General features: G+C 40.7%; 1 protein-coding gene across 9 annotated transcripts in view; it reads left to right on the top strand.

Annotated features, from left to right (window-relative positions):
* The window catches only part of adgrb2 (adhesion G protein-coupled receptor B2), a 551,118-nt gene that overhangs the window by 207,289 nt on the left and 331,152 nt on the right, over positions 1 to 12,677 (top strand). The gene's annotated exons all lie outside the window — the stretch shown is intronic.

Raw genomic sequence — 12,677 nt, forward strand, 5'->3', positions numbered from 1 at the left:
AGGTGCAGTATGTAAACAATGTGTGAGTTAAGCTAGGCACCTGATTCAACATGTCAACTAATCACCAGGCCCTCAATTAGTTGAATTAGGTGCAGTATGTAAACAATGTGTGAGTTAAGCTAGGCACCTGATTCAACATGTCAACTAATCACCAGGCCCTCAATTAGTTGAATTAGGTGCAGTATGTAAACAATGTGTGAGTTAAGCTAGGCACCTGATTCAACATGTCAACTAATCACCAGGTCCTCAATTAGTTGAATTAGGTGCAGTATGTAAACAATGTGTGAGTTAAGCTAGGCACCTGATTCAACATGTCAACTAATCACCAGGCCCTCAATTAGTTGAATTAGGTGCAGTATGTAAACAATGTGTGAGTTAAGCTAGGCACCTGATTCAACATGTCAACTAATCACCAGGTCCTCAATTAGTTGAATTAGGTGCAGTATGTAAACAATGTGTGAGTTAAGCTAGGCACCTGATTCAACATGTCAACTAATCACCAGGCCCTCAATTAGTTGAATTAGGTGCAGTATGTAAACAATGTGTGAGTTAAGCTAGGCACCTGATTCAACATGTCAACTAATCACCAGGTCCTCAATTAGTTGAATTAGGTGCAGTATGTAAACAATGTGTGAGTTAAGCTAGGCACCTGATTCAACATGTCAACTAATCACCAGGTCCTCAATTAGTTGAATTAGGTGCAGTATGTAAACAATGTGTGAGTTAAGCTAGGCACCTGATTCAACATGTCAACTAATCACCAGGTCCTCAATTAGTTGAATTAGGTGCAGTATGTAAACAATGTGTGAGTTAAGCTAGGCACCTGATTCAACATGTCAACTAATCACCAGGCCCTCAATTAGTTGAATTAGGTGCAGTATGTAAACAATGTGTGAGTTAAGCTAGGCACCTGATTCAACATGTCAACTAATCACCAGGTCCTCAATTAGTTGAATTAGGTGCAGTATGTAAACAATGTGTGAGTTAAGCTAGGCACCTGATTCAACATGTCAACTAATCACCAGGCCCTCAATTAGTTGAATTAGGTGCAGTATGTAAACAATGTGTGAGTTAAGCTAGGCACCTGATTCAACATGTCAACTAATCACCAGGCCCTCAATTAGTTGAATTAGGTGCAGTATGTAAACAATGTGTGAGTTAAGCTAGGCACCTGATTCAACATGTCAACTAATCACCAGGTCCTCAATTAGTTGAATTAGGTGCAGTATGTAAACAATGTGTGAGTTAAGCTAGGCACCTGATTCAACATGTCAACTAATCACCAGGTCCTCAATTAGTTGAATTAGGTGCAGTATGTAAACAATGTGTGAGTTAAGCTAGGCACCTGATTCAACATGTCAACTAATCACCAGGCCTCAATTAGTTGAATTAGGTGCAGTATGTAAACAATGTGTGAGTTAAGCTAGGCACCTGATTCAACATGTCAACTAATCACCAGGCCCTCAATTAGTTGAATTAGGTGCAGTATGTAAACAATGTGTGAGTTAAGCTAGGCACCTGATTCAACATGTCAACTAATCACCAGGTCCTCAATTAGTTGAATTAGGTGCAGTATGTAAACAATGTGTGAGTTAAGCTAGGCACCTGATTCAACATGTCAACTAATCACCAGGTCCTCAATTAGTTGAATTAGGTGCAGTATGTAAACAATGTGTGAGTTAAGCTAGGCACCTGATTCAACATGTCAACTAATCACCAGGTCCTCAATTAGTTGAATTAGGTGCAGTATGTAAACAATGTGTGAGTTAAGCTAGGCACCTGATTCAACATGTCAACTAATCACCAGGCCCTCAATTAGTTGAATTAGGTGCAGTATGTAAACAATGTGTGAGTTAAGCTAGGCACCTGATTCAACATGTCAACTAATCACCAGGCCCTCAATTAGTTGAATTAGGTGCAGTATGTAAACAATGTGTGAGTTAAGCTAGGCACCTGATTCAACATGTCAACTAATCACCAGGTCCTCAATTAGTTGAATTAGGTGCAGTATGTAAACAATGTGTGAGTTAAGCTAGGCACCTGATTCAACATGTCAACTAATCACCAGGTCCTCAATTAGTTGAATTAGGTGCAGTATGTAAACAATGTGTGAGTTAAGCTAGGCACCTGATTCAACATGTCAACTAATCACCAGGTCCTCAATTAGTTGAATTAGGTGCAGTATGTAAACAATGTGTGAGTTAAGCTAGGCACCTGATTCAACATGTCAACTAATCACCAGGCCCTCAATTAGTTGAATTAGGTGCAGTATGTAAACAATGTGTGAGTTAAGCTAGGCACCTGATTCAACATGTCAACTAATCACCAGGCCCTCAATTAGTTGAATTAGGTGCAGTATGTAAACAATGTGTGAGTTAAGCTAGGCACCTGATTCAACATGTCAACTAATCACCAGGTCCTCAATTAGTTGAATTAGGTGCAGTATGTAAACAATGTGTGAGTTAAGCTAGGCACCTGATTCAACATGTCAACTAATCACCAGGTCCTCAATTAGTTGAATTAGGTGCAGTATGTAAACAATGTGTGAGTTAAGCTAGGCACCTGATTCAACATGTCAACTAATCACCAGGCCCTCAATTAGTTGAATTAGGTGCAGTATGTAAACAATGTGTGAGTTAAGCTAGGCACCTGATTCAACATGTCAACTAATCACCAGGCCCTCAATTAGTTGAATTAGGTGCAGTATGTAAACAATGTGTGAGTTAAGCTAGGCACCTGATTCAACATGTCAACTAATCACCAGGCCCTCAATTAGTTGAATTAGGTGCAGTATGTAAACAATGTGTGAGTTAAGCTAGGCACCTGATTCAACATGTCAACTAATCACCAGGTCCTCAATTAGTTGAATTAGGTGCAGTATGTAAACAATGTGTGAGTTAAGCTAGGCACCTGATTCAACATGTCAACTAATCACCAGGTCCTCAATTAGTTGAATTAGGTGCAGTATGTAAACAATGTGTGAGTTAAGCTAGGCACCTGATTCAACATGTCAACTAATCACCAGGTCCTCAATTAGTTGAATTAGGTGCAGTATGTAAACAATGTGTGAGTTAAGCTAGGCACCTGATTCAACATGTCAACTAATCACCAGGCCCTCAATTAGTTGAATTAGGTGCAGTATGTAAACAATGTGTGAGTTAAGCTAGGCACCTGATTCAACATGTCAACTAATCACCAGGCCCTCAATTAGTTGAATTAGGTGCAGTATGTAAACAATGTGTGAGTTAAGCTAGGCACCTGATTCAACATGTCAACTAATCACCAGGCCCTCAATTAGTTGAATTAGGTGCAGTATGTAAACAATGTGTGAGTTAAGCTAGGCACCTGATTCAACATGTCAACTAATCACCAGGTCCTCAATTAGTTGAATTAGGTGCAGTATGTAAACAATGTGTGAGTTAAGCTAGGCACCTGATTCAACATGTCAACTAATCACCAGGTCCTCAATTAGTTGAATTAGGTGCAGTATGTAAACAATGTGTGAGTTAAGCTAGGCACCTGATTCAACATGTCAACTAATCACCAGGCCCTCAATTAGTTGAATTAGGTGCAGTATGTAAACAATGTGTGAGTTAAGCTAGGCACCTGATTCAACATGTCAACTAATCACCAGGCCCTCAATTAGTTGAATTAGGTGCAGTATGTAAACAATGTGTGAGTTAAGCTAGGCACCTGATTCAACATGTCAACTAATCACCAGGCCCTCAATTAGTTGAATTAGGTGCAGTATGTAAACAATGTGTGAGTTAAGCTAGGCACCTGATTCAACATGTCAACTAATCACCAGGCCCTCAATTAGTTGAATTAGGTGCAGTATGTAAACAATGTGTGAGTTAAGCTAGGCACCTGATTCAACATGTCAACTAATCACCAGGCCCTCAATTAGTTGAATTAGGTGCAGTATGTAAACAATGTGTGAGTTAAGCTAGGCACCTGATTCAACATGTCAACTAATCACCAGGCCCTCAATTAGTTGAATTAGGTGCAGTATGTAAACAATGTGTGAGTTAAGCTAGGCACCTGATTCAACATGTCAACTAATCACCAGGCCCTCAATTAGTTGAATTAGGTGCAGTATGTAAACAATGTGTGAGTTAAGCTAGGCACCTGATTCAACATGTCAACTAATCACCAGGCCCTCAATTAGTTGAATTAGGTGCAGTATGTAAACAATGTGTGAGTTAAGCTAGGCACCTGATTCAACATGTCAACTAATCACCAGGCCCTCAATTAGTTGAATTAGGTGCAGTATGTAAACAATGTGTGAGTTAAGCTAGGCACCTGATTCAACATGTCAACTAATCACCAGGTCCTCAATTAGTTGAATTAGGTGCAGTATGTAAACAATGTGTGAGTTAAGCTAGGCACCTGATTCAACATGTCAACTAATCACCAGGCCCTCAATTAGTTGAATTAGGTGCAGTATGTAAACAATGTGTGAGTTAAGCTAGGCACCTGATTCAACATGTCAACTAATCACCAGGTCCTCAATTAGTTGAATTAGGTGCAGTATGTAAACAATGTGTGAGTTAAGCTAGGCACCTGATTCAACATGTCAACTAATCACCAGGCCCTCAATTAGTTGAATTAGGTGCAGTATGTAAACAATGTGTGAGTTAAGCTAGGCACCTGATTCAACATGTCAACTAATCACCAGGTCCTCAATTAGTTGAATTAGGTGCAGTATGTAAACAATGTGTGAGTTAAGCTAGGCACCTGATTCAACATGTCAACTAATCACCAGGTCCTCAATTAGTTGAATTAGGTGCAGTATGTAAACAATGTGTGAGTTAAGCTAGGCACCTGATTCAACATGTCAACTAATCACCAGGCCCTCAATTAGTTGAATTAGGTGCAGTATGTAAACAATGTGTGAGTTAAGCTAGGCACCTGATTCAACATGTCAACTAATCACCAGGCCCTCAATTAGTTGAATTAGGTGCAGTATGTAAACAATGTGTGAGTTAAGCTAGGCACCTGATTCAACATGTCAACTAATCACCAGGTCCTCAATTAGTTGAATTAGGTGCAGTATGTAAACAATGTGTGAGTTAAGCTAGGCACCTGATTCAACATGTCAACTAATCACCAGGTCCTCAATTAGTTGAATTAGGTGCAGTATGTAAACAATGTGTGAGTTAAGCTAGGCACCTGATTCAACATGTCAACTAATCACCAGGCCCTCAATTAGTTGAATTAGGTGCAGTATGTAAACAATGTGTGAGTTAAGCTAGGCACCTGATTCAACATGTCAACTAATCACCAGGCCCTCAATTAGTTGAATTAGGTGCAGTATGTAAACAATGTGTGAGTTAAGCTAGGCACCTGATTCAACATGTCAACTAATCACCAGGCCCTCAATTAGTTGAATTAGGTGCAGTATGTAAACAATGTGTGAGTTAAGCTAGGCACCTGATTCAACATGTCAACTAATCACCAGGCCCTCAATTAGTTGAATTAGGTGCAGTATGTAAACAATGTGTGAGTTAAGCTAGGCACCTGATTCAACATGTCAACTAATCACCAGGTCCTCAATTAGTTGAATTAGGTGCAGTATGTAAACAATGTGTGAGTTAAGCTAGGCACCTGATTCAACATGTCAACTAATCACCAGGTCCTCAATTAGTTGAATTAGGTGCAGTATGTAAACAATGTGTGAGTTAAGCTAGGCACCTGATTCAACATGTCAACTAATCACCAGGCCCTCAATTAGTTGAATTAGGTGCAGTATGTAAACAATGTGTGAGTTAAGCTAGGCACCTGATTCAACATGTCAACTAATCACCAGGCCCTCAATTAGTTGAATTAGGTGCAGTATGTAAACAATGTGTGAGTTAAGCTAGGCACCTGATTCAACATGTCAACTAATCACCAGGTCCTCAATTAGTTGAATTAGGTGCAGTATGTAAACAATGTGTGAGTTAAGCTAGGCACCTGATTCAACATGTCAACTAATCACCAGGTCCTCAATTAGTTGAATTAGGTGCAGTATGTAAACAATGTGTGAGTTAAGCTAGGCACCTGATTCAACATGTCAACTAATCACCAGGCCCTCAATTAGTTGAATTAGGTGCAGTATGTAAACAATGTGTGAGTTAAGCTAGGCACCTGATTCAACATGTCAACTAATCACCAGGTCCTCAATTAGTTGAATTAGGTGCAGTATGTAAACAATGTGTGAGTTAAGCTAGGCACCTGATTCAACATGTCAACTAATCACCAGGCCCTCAATTAGTTGAATTAGGTGCAGTATGTAAACAATGTGTGAGTTAAGCTAGGCACCTGATTCAACATGTCAACTAATCACCAGGTCCTCAATTAGTTGAATTAGGCGCAGTATGTAAACAATGTGTGAGTTAAGCTAGGCACCTGATTCAACATGTCAACTAATCACCAGGCCCTCAATTAGTTGAATTAGGTGCAGTATGTAAACAATGTGTGAGTTAAGCTAGGCACCTGATTCAACATGTCAACTAATCACCAGGCCCTCAATTAGTTGAATTAGGTGCAGTATGTAAACAATGTGTGAGTTAAGCTAGGCACCTGATTCAACATGTCAACTAATCACCAGGCCCTCAATTAGTTGAATTAGGTGCAGTATGTAAACAATGTGTGAGTTAAGCTAGGCACCTGATTCAACATGTCAACTAATCACCAGGACCTCAATTAGTTGAATTAGGTGCAGTATGTAAACAATGTGTGAGTTAAGCTAGGCACCTGATTCAACATGTCAACTAATCACCAGGCCCTCAATTAGTTGAATTAGGTGCAGTATGTAAACAATGTGTGAGTTAAGCTAGGCACCTGATTCAACATGTCAACTAATCACCAGGCCTCAATTAGTTGACCAGGACCTCAATTAGTTGAATTAGGTGCAGTATGTAAACAATGTGTGAGTTAAGCTAGGCACCTGATTCAACATGTCAACTAATCACCAGGTCCTCAATTAGTTGAATTAGGTGCAGTATGTAAACAATGTGTGAGTTAAGCTAGGCACCTGATTCAACATGTCAACTAATCACCAGGTCCTCAATTAGTTGAATTAGGCGCAGTATGTAAACAATGTGTGAGTTAAGCTAGGCACCTGATTCAACATGTCAACTAATCACCAGGCCCTCAATTAGTTGAATTAGGCGCAGTATGTAAACAATGTGTGAGTTAAGCTAGGCACCTGATTCAACATGTCAACTAATCACCAGGCCCTCAATTAGTTGAATTAGGTGCAGTATGTTTTTCCGGGGCTACAACAAAAATGTGTGCTGTTTGAGGTACTCAAGGACTGGAGTGGGGAACCACTGTAGGCCTGTGGCTGCATTGGGGTTGCATGCCATTATCACATTGCTGATATGCTGAAAGAATTGTGACAATCATATCAAATTAATTGTAGAGCTTAAAATGTAAAAAATGTACTGTTCATTTGAGAATACAACACAGAAACACACATACAAATTAGAGACAGATTCCCTTCCCCTCAACTGCAAGATTGTGATCCGTGATTAATCAACATTGACACCAGTTCATTAATAGAGTTTTTAACTTAACAATTAAACAAGTTTAAACACTTCACTTCAAAGAATCCACTCTATTTCATATAGTTTCAAAGTGTACAAGTAAGCTTACTTACAGTATATACAGTATAAAGGTTAGACATCTTAGTAACAAGTAGGGTATTATGACTAAAGCATAATTTCAGGTTAAAAAAAAGTTGATACCAGAGGTGGCCAACATCACTCCGTTGATCCCTGATCTACGGGGAGAGCAGACTTCTGTTCCAGCCCAGCAATAGCACACTTGATTATCAACTAATTAGGTTGGATACATTGAATCAGGTGTGTTAGTGCAGGGCTGGAACAGAAGCCTGCACACCCAGCAGGGTTGGCCTGCTCTAGTTGTGATAGGTTTATACATTGTGTGTGACTTTTAAGCTGTATTTTTGTATACAAAATGTGCTAATATAGGTACACATAACCCATGCTCAACAAGGAGGTACTCATATTCTATTGGGACATTCGTTGGGACCTTTTCATCTGCAGATAGGGTTTCCCAACTCTCTGAGGACAGCAAACTTCACCAAGAAACAGGCGTTATACTTCAATTAGACAGCACTGGATATTATGTTGCTTTCTATCTTTGTTCCCATATTGTTTCTTGCTAGGGACTTGAACTGGATAATTAGGTTGTTAGGAAAAGGTTTAAGGTTAGCTAAAATGCTAAAAGAAGCGGCATCTATTATAGCCATGACCATGTGGACGATTAGAGGACTTCCACCAGACTGACTCTGGTCTTCCAACACGGCGCCTGGTGTGGTTGCTTGGCAATTTGTAATGCAACTGCAAGCCCTCTATAGGGAGGAGGTAAGTGAACTGGCATTGTGGTGTCATGACAACAAGCTCTCCCTCAGGAAAACATTGGAGTTGATTGTTGACTTCAGGAAGCAGAGGAGTGAACATGGCCCAATCCACATCAATGGTACTGTAATAGAGAGAGTCACAAGTTTTAAGTTCCTCTGTGTCCATATCACAGAGGACCACTATGGTCAAGAGGGCGCAACAGGGTACATCAATATTCCTTGATATTAAAAAAGACCAAAGCTGCTAATAATAACAACAACGCTTATAGATCCACTTTCCTCCTCATTCATTACTGCTGCAGTGCTTGTTGTAGCGCTGAGTGGAAATAGGAAGAACGCTCATTTTATGCCTTATAAAAGTGTTGAATACAAAGTGTTGACAGAGTAAGAACTGAAACATGAAGTCACTCATAAAAACAGCAGCTCTTTGATGTATTCGTTGACAGTCTCTCTCTAGTCATGGTTTTAAACGTTTTTAAATCTCACAGTATCAATTTGGCCATAGCTTTCTTTTATGCCTGCTATGCTACCTAGCAATTTGAGCAATCTGATTGGCCAGCGGGAGCATTGTGCACTTGATTTCCTCTCCATGCCCACAGGGAAGGCGGAGTTTGTACTTTCAGACACATGAAATGGCAACAGTTTGCCTACCTGGTGCGCAGGGCATTTGAATTAGCTGCACCTACCATCAACAGCCCGAGACTAAAAGGAAAAATAGGAACACAGGGCTTTATCGTTTGTTTTTTTACAGAAATGTTTGGCAATCGACTGGAAATGCCTTGGAGATCATTGTATTAGACTATAAATTGTGCCGTCCTTTATTATAATTATGCTAAAATGCTTATTCTATTCTACTACCATTTATTTTATCTGCATGTTCTTATTTTGTACTATTTATTATTGTTGTTGCATTGTTGAGAAGGAACCTGCAATTAGACATTTTGTTGGACAATGTACAGTCATGGCCAAAAGTTTTGAGAATAATGCAAATATTAATTTTCACAAAGTTTACTGCTTCAGTGTCTTTAGATATTTTTGACAGATGTTACAATTAAATACTGAAGTACAATTACAATCATTTCATAAGTGTCAAAGGCTTTTATTGACAATTACATGAAGTTGATGCAGAGTCAATATTTGCAGTGTTGACCCTTCTTTTTCAAGACCTCTGCAATCCACCCTGGCATGCTGTCAATTAACTTCTGGGCCACATCCTGACTGATGGCAGCCCATTCTTGCATAATAAATGCTTGGAGTTTGTCAGAATTTGTGGGTTTTTGGTTGTCCACCCACCTCTTGAGGATTGACCAGAAGTTCTCAATGGGATTAAGGTCTGGGGAGTTTCCTGGCCATGGACCCAAAATATCGCTGTTTTGTTCCCCGCTCCACTTAGTTATCACGATGGCAAGGTGCTCCATCAAGCTGGAAAAGGCATTGTTCGTCACCAAACTGTTCCTGGATGGTTTCGAGAAGCTGCTCTCGGAGGATGTGTTGGTACCATTCTTGATTCATGGCTGTGTTCTTAGGCAAAATTGTGAGTGAGACCACTCCCTTGGCTGAGAAGCAACCCCACACATGAATGGTCTCAGGATGCTTTACTGTTGGCATGACACAGGACAGATAGTAGCGCTCACCTTGTCTTCTCCGGACAAGCTTTTTTCCAGATGCCCCAAACAATCGGAAAGGGGATTCATCAGAGAAAATGACTTTACCCCAGTCCTCAGCAGTCCAATCCCTGTACCCTTTGCAGAATATCAGTCTGTCCCTGATGTTTTTCCTGGAGAGAAGTGGCTTCTTTTCTGCCCTTTTTGACACCAGGCCATCCTCCAAAAGTCTTCACCTCACTGTGCGTGCAGATGCACTCACACCTGCCTGCTGCCATTCCTGAGCAAGCTCTGTACTGGTGGTGCCCGCAGCTGAATCAACTTTAGGAGACGGTCCTGGCACTTGCTGGACTTTCTTGGGCGCCCTGAAGCCTACTTCACAACAATTGAACCTCACTCCTTGAAGTTCTTGATGATCCGATAAATGGTTGATTTAGGTGCAATCTTACTGGCAGCAATATCCTTGCCTGTGAAGCCCTTTTTGTGCAAAGCAATGATGAAGGCACATGTTTCCTTGCAGGTAACAATGGATGACAGAAGAAGAACAATGATTCCAAGCACCACCCTCCTTTTGAAGCATCCAGTCTGTTTTTCGAACTCAATCAGCATGACAGAGTGATCTCCAGCCTTGTCCTCGTCAACACTCACACCTATGTTAACGAGATAATCACTGACATGTTGTCAGCTGGTCCTTTTGTGGCAGGGCTGAAATGCAGTGGCATTTTGGGGGGGGATTCAGTTAATTTGCATGGCAATTAATTGCAATTCATCTGATCACTCTTCATAACATTCTGGAGTATAAGCAAATTGCCATCATACAAACTGAGGCAGCAGACTTTTGAAATTGTATGTTTGTGTCATTCTCAAAACTTTTGGCCACAACTGTACACCATGCGAATCCCATACATACGACAAATAAAACTTGAAACTTGAAATGTAAAATTACTTTCCTTAGACAGAAAGAGATAGTGGATCGATAGAGGAAAATAATATTGCTGTTTAAACCAGACAAATTATCACACACACACACACACACACACACACACACACACACACACACACACACACACACACACACACACACACACACACACACACACACACACACACACACACACACACACACACACACACACACACACACACACAGTCCTGTACAACTAACCTTTTGTGGGGGGACACAGTTCTGTTCCATTCAAAATCCTATTTTCCCTAACCCCTAACCCTAAACTGTACCCTAACCTGTACCCTTAACTTTAACCTTAACCCGAAACCCAAAACCCTAACCCTAAACATAACCCTAGCTCTTAAGCTTAAAATGAACCCAAGCTCCTAACACTAAAACTAACCCTAGCCCCTAACCCTAGACCTAATTTTGACCCTAACACTAATTCTATCCTTACCCCTCTAGAAATAGCATTTGACCTTGTGAGGACTAAAAAAGATCCCCAGTTGGTGAAATGTTTGTTTGGATACTATTCTTGTGGGGTCTTCTGGTCCCCACAAGTATAGTTAAACATGTCCATTTACACGCACACACACAGACACACCTCTATCTGACAGCAATACTGCAGTGTGCTTGTTATAGAGGACATGCTGACGCTTGTCGATCGATACTGACTCTCCCAACACAGCATCAGTCTGGAAGATGTGTGTGTATGTGTGTGTGTGTGTGTGGGTGTGTGTGCACGTGCACATGTGCGTGTGTGACTAAAACTTTAGAATAACTTGAAACTGTTATTGTGATGTTTTTTATATATATATATTTTATATATATATATATATATATATATATATATATATGTGGTCCTTCTGTGGCTCAGTTGGTAGAGTATGGCGCTTGTAACGCCAGGGTAGTGGGTTCGATTCCCGGGACCACCCATACGTAGAATGTATGCACACATGACTGTAAGTCGCTTTGGATAAAAGCGTCAGCTAAAATGGCATATATTATTATTATTATATTATATATATATATATATATATATATATATATATGTATGAATGTGACCTTGTGGTGTATGGTGGTGTGTGGAGGTTTGTAACTACACTATATATACAAAAGTCTGTGGACACCCTTTCAAATGTGTGGATTTGGCAATTTCAGCCACACACATTGCTGACAGGTGCAATAGACAGACATAGACAGACATTGGCAGTAAAATGTCCTTACTGAAGAGCTCAGTGACTTTCAGAGTGGCACTGTCATATGATGACACTTTTCCAACAAGTCAATTTCTGCCCTGCTAGAGCTGCCCGGGTCAACTGTAAATGCTATTATTGTGAAGTGGACACGTCTAAGAGCAACAACGGCTCAGCCGCGAAGTAGTAGGCTACACAAGTTCACAGAACAGGACCACCGAATGCTGAAGCACGTAGCGGAAAAATCGTCTGTCCTCGGTTGCAACACTCACTACCGAGTTCCAAACTGCCTCTGGAAGCCATGTCAGCACAAGAACTGTCCGTCGGGAGCTTCATGAAATGGGTTTCCATGGCAGAGCAGCCGTACACAAAACTAAGATCACCATGTGCAATGCCAGGTGTTGGCTGGAGTGGTGTAAAGCTCGCCACCATTGTTCCTTGGAGCAGAGGAAATTGTCTGGAGTGATGAATCAGTCCTACGGACGGATCTGGGTTTGGCGGATTCCAGGAAAACGCTCCTCCAAATTTGGTGGAGGAGGAATTATTGTCAGGGGCTGTTT

Source organism: Oncorhynchus keta, chromosome 20, assembly GCF_023373465.1.
Source record: "Oncorhynchus keta strain PuntledgeMale-10-30-2019 chromosome 20, Oket_V2, whole genome shotgun sequence".
NCBI lineage: Eukaryota > Metazoa > Chordata > Actinopteri > Salmoniformes > Salmonidae > Oncorhynchus > Oncorhynchus keta.